The sequence below is a fragment of the Bidens hawaiensis genome, unplaced genomic scaffold (genome assembly GCF_021521415.1).
Source record: "Bidens hawaiensis isolate Kalapana, Puna unplaced genomic scaffold, B.hawaiensis_p1.1 tig00017891_1, whole genome shotgun sequence".
Lineage (NCBI taxonomy): Eukaryota > Viridiplantae > Streptophyta > Magnoliopsida > Asterales > Asteraceae > Bidens > Bidens hawaiensis.
In genome coordinates this window covers 91,266-96,490 of record NW_027492702.1, presented here as the reverse complement: position 1 = coordinate 96,490, position 5,225 = coordinate 91,266, and the positions used below count along the sequence as shown (strand labels likewise).

Here is a 5,225-nt window from a genome sequence, read left to right as displayed (position 1 = left end):
TGGTATGATAATTAACAATGTTTGGTTTCTTGACAATGGTTGCTCTAACCACATGGCACAATAGAAAACCTTGTTTGAAACATTGATCTCACAAGAAAAGTAACTGTACGAACAGGTAATAAGAAAAAGATTCAAGTAGAAGGAAAGGGGAACGTGAGACGCCTCTTAGGCTGCTAAGCTAGATTATAGCCTTTTAAGTCGGGTCATATACTGCTATTTGATGAAGGAAAATACGCCATTACAAACAAGAAACCCAACAATTTCATCTGCTCAATTCCCATATGTTAGGTAATGATACTTTTTCTTTGACACATTAAAGTTATTTAAACCGCATCTTTCAAGTTATATATGTCTAAAATATGTTAGGTTTAGCTTTTATTTTTTTTATCCGTAAAAAAATATGAAGTAAATGCAATAATAAAGTAAATATACTAATAAAAAGTGAAACTTCAATACAAAAAATTAAGGAAATGACATCGTTTCACAATATACAACATAAACACGTACATTTCATATCCATATCAAGTTACTATACGACGTTGTTCACTTTAGCTCATAACATAAACCTCATGTGCACATGGTACCGACAATAGACAAGGTTTGAACACTTGTTCATGGTTAACAAATTCTATAGTCCAAGAATAAGCTATACAAGGCGGTGCTATGGGCGTTTTGAGAGGCAATCCCCTTATGTAGCAAGTTTCCGAAAACATCATAAAAAGAAACAACAATATAATTTCATTAATATCTCTAGCCAGAAACCCTGCCTGTCATAATAGAACTTCATTTCATCAATGTTCCATGGATTAATATCACCACGCCATGCCTTTGAGCTGCCTCCACTTGTTAGAAATTGAAGCTGACTGCGTGCACACGATTTTGCTCAAACTATTATCCAAAGAATATAAAATGATCCGAAAAGACAAGGTTTACCTGTTTGAGCTACTAATGTGCTCCAAGCAATGGTCATGTCTATTTATGTATAGATTCGCGTAATTTTCCTACATGTGGTCATTTCACAAATGTGAATTTTTATCAAGGGGCAACTTCAAGCAAACAAAATTAAGTGGAACATGTTTAATTACCAGTTTGACGAACCAAAGGTCATAGCTTAAATAGATTACCAAACTTAGACCACCCGTAGTGGAAGAGATTGAGAGGGAGAAGTGACCGAAATTGGATTTGAACCCCCACCCCCCCCCCCCCCCTACTACCACTACGCATGGTCTTATAGCTATGGGATTTTTCAAGCACATTTTTTTCAACAGAAAAATCGTCTGTAACTCGTTGCACCTCTGTTATTAATTTTGGTGACATGAAATGTATGTAGTACTTTTGTCTAAAAAGTAAAAAACTAGTGATCACAAATGTTACCAAAAGAATGGGTAAAAGTTTGTCCACAAGTTATTGGGTATTGCCATGGACACCGGAACTTTATATTGTATGATGTCCTACTACTATTTTCCATTTGGCACTTGATTCTTTTAATGCCGCGTCCACATCCTGCACATTTTCATTTAAAATTAAAATGAATAAAATATTAGTGGATATAACAAAACTGATATATAGGGCTCCACAACATATTTTATGTATTTTCAAGAAATTTTAATTGACTAAAACTTGTTCAATATGCATTTTAAGATATAATAAGTAAATATAATATTTTTATATAATATCCTCGTTCTAGTGTGTCAAAATGCATACCTCTAAAAGTTGTGAAAGATAATCTTCTACAGGAAGCACACCTCTCCAATCATATTCTTGATCAGTCTCCCTAAAGTATTTTCCACGGAACGGTGTCGTATCAACAAAGAAAACATCCACATAATTTCCTGGGTACATAAGATATACCAAATTTTGTATTAGCGTAAAAAACTTTATACAAATGTCTCAAACATAAATATAATTGAAGTTTTATTTACTTGTATATCTTTCTAATATATAATATATAAAATATAGTTCCTACCAGCGTTCACGATAAATGATCGCATGAAAAGCCATCTGTTATCCCTTTGTCGGAGTTCTTGACTCAATTGTGCTACGGCATTACCCCTATAGTCATGGTTCCCCAATACTGCACAAAAATATATATGTATATAATCTTATAATGGAAAATAAATTAAAAGTAGTAAACTAAAAAGATAATTTATTTCAAGTTACGATTAATTACCGGAATACCATTGTTTCTGTAAGCTAGGGGCAGTATAGGCATTTGTAAAGGATTCGAAAATTTACGAGTATTGTTTAGTCTGTGTATTTTGGAATGAAGCCCGGTCTCTATATATAAGAAAAGGAATTTATGTGGAACACAATAATTTATGTATAACAAAAATTATAAACAAAAACATATGAACAAAATAATTTGATGGTTTTTATTTGGATAACTTAGGTAGACATGTGTACACAAAAAAAAATATGAAAAGATGATCTAAACGATAAACGATTTAAATATGTTAATCAACGTGTCATCATCAAATATATTACACGCGTATATATATATATATATATATATATAGGGTAACGATCCTAAGAGAACCCGTTGAAAATTGAGAACTTTGATAAACAATTTGAGCCAAAAAAAACCTTTAAAAAAATATTTAAAAAATTATAAAAAAAAACATATATTTTAAAAAAGTATAAAAACCAAAAATTTTATATTTCATTCTGGTTTCATAAAAAAAACTTCGTATTATACACATGTGTAGAATTTCATTTAATCTCTAGTTACGTAATATACACATATGTACATTATCATTTACCTTAAATTGTACATGTGTATAAAAAAACATGTATGTACATATATGTACATATTATACATAGGTGTATAATTTAGCTAAATCGAGACGGTTTTTTTTATGAAGCCGAGATGATAAATAAGAATTTTAATTTTTTTACTTTTTTCATTTTTGCATTTTTTTATGATTTTTAAAAATTTTCGGGTTTTTGTGGTCTAAAATGGTTCTCAAAGTTCTCAATTTCAAAATAGTTCTCACATGATCCTCATGCTATATATATGTAGCATTTGGTCCCTCGCACCACCAATCTTGTCCGCTCTGCCCACGAAGAGCTTACGGATTTATTTTTGGTTGCCTAGATGGAGACTTCCCAAGAGGTCACCCTCCACCTAAGAACGCTTAAACGTTTAGTTTTCATGTGCTCCATAGCCAACTAAGTTCAAAACGCGTTGGGGATTGAATAGGCAAGAAATTTACTTATGAACCAAGAATCTCTCTTGTCCACGGCCGATGTGGGATTTGCCTAAGAGTGGGACGATGTTATGTTTGCCAAGGGTGTTACAAACAAGCCCCCTCTGGACTCATCGTCCTCGATGAGGCGTGTCCCATCATCCCGAACGGCACAAGAGTGGCTCTGACACCACCAACGCATTTTGGGCTTAGTTGGATGTGGAGCACATGAAAACTCCACGGTTAAGCGTGCTTAGGTGGAAGTAGTACTAGGATGGGTGACCTCCTGCGAAGTCTCCATCTAGGCAATCAAAAACAAATCCGTGAGCTCTTCGTGGGCAGAGCGGACAATATTGGTGGTGCGAGGGGCAAGATGTTACAGGTGGTATCAGAGTCGAAAGCTATAAGATAGGTGGTTAGATATAACGGGCTAGTAGCATGCTTAGGGTCCCTATACGTGATATTTCTTTACGTGTTTGCACCCTGAATTATACTATTGATTGAAGTAGATTAAATACTATTTAATGATTTAATATTATTCTTGTACACAAAAGCACACACTTAATCCGAGGCTATGCCTCACTCTCAAAATTGTTTTCAAAACTCTAGGACGATTTTTTAATCGGGAAATTCCATAAGAAATCCCAACTTTTCGCTCCCCTCTCCTTGAGGATGATTCATGGGACGGTATGTAGTAACTATAAGAGGAACACACTTGTTTACCGAACCCTTGACACCAAGGCTTGCGAGTCTAAGGAAGTGCAATGCGTATAAATCTCAACCAACCGTGAGACCTAATTGCCTTCCTGGAGTGTTCGGTAAGGGTGTGGAACTTATTAGGCCAAAGCATATCACACCAAACGAAACCGAATCTGCTACCCACATTGTATCAAACGTGGTCATGTGACGATCACACTCTTAAATCAACGATGAGATTTTTGTTTAAATTTTCTTTTTATTTTGTTAAGAAAGAATATTTTTTTTCAAATTATCAATTTCATCAATTCTCTAAGTTAAGATTATTAAAATTTTATTTTGTATTCTCATGAATTTTTCCAAAACTCGAAATTTCACATAGTTAATACAATTTTTCTTTTTCCAAAAACATAATAAATTTTTTAAGTGTCGTCATTGTAGCATGTCTTCTTCCCGCCTTATCTACCATAACCGTCACACCGGCAACTCTGGCCGCAGCATGTCGTCCCGCATTGCTAAAGGCATCGTGGAAGCCCTTCCAACGATCATCTCTCAACTGCAAACTGTGAATGCTTCTTCATCATCCATAACTCCGAACCCAATTGCTTACCCCCTCAAACAATTCAAGAGTGCCAACCCGCCCGAATAGTTCGGTATCGATGGTGCTACCATTATCCTCCAATGGTTCGAATAAATGGAGAGCATATTCCTCCATTGTGAATGTCCTGAGGACAAGGAAACCACTTACACCTCGAGCATGCTAAAAAAGAATGCCCTCAATTGGTGGAACGTTGAGAAGCGCACATTTGGTGCTGAGTTTGACATGGCCTTGCCATGGGATGACCTCAAGAAACTCATGCTCAAGAAGTTTTACCCTAAAGATGAGCTTTGAAAGTTGGAAGAGGAGTTTTGGAATTTGAAACAAGAAAGTAGAAATGACGCCATCTACAACGATCGTTTCCATGAACTGAGCCTTTTCATCCCTCACATGGTCACTCCCCTTGAACGTTCAATCGACAAGTACATCTCGGGTTTGCCTATGCAAATCCAAGATTCTATACTAAGTCGTGACCCTCAAACCCTCCATGATGCCATCACCTTAGCCGGTACCCTCACCGAAAACCACGTTAAGGCCGGGACCTTGAAGCGGAAAAATTCCAAGAATTCTCCCAAACCCGAGTATTCTAAGCCCGAATCTTTCAAGCACAACAACAACTCTACCCACTACCGAAACAATAAAAGAAAGTCCAATTCCCCAAGCTATGTCTTGACCCAATCGCAAACCCAACCCACCAAGAAGCCCTACACAGGACCCCACCCATTATGTGATACGTGTAACTTTCA

General features: G+C 35.9%; 1 pseudogene across 1 annotated transcript; it reads right to left on the bottom strand.

Moving 5' to 3' along the window:
- Nucleotides 1-618: 618 nt before the first annotated feature.
- On the bottom strand, nt 619-2,228 carry LOC143554954 (purple acid phosphatase 8-like; annotated as a pseudogene). Its single transcript, XR_013139114.1, has 6 exons — nt 2,171-2,228; nt 1,967-2,074; nt 1,705-1,832; nt 1,375-1,503; nt 934-1,001; nt 619-863 (listed from the first exon to the last, which is right to left on the bottom strand). The product of XR_013139114.1 is annotated as a purple acid phosphatase 8-like (transcript).
- Between the last annotated feature and the right edge of the window lie 2,997 nt (nt 2,229-5,225).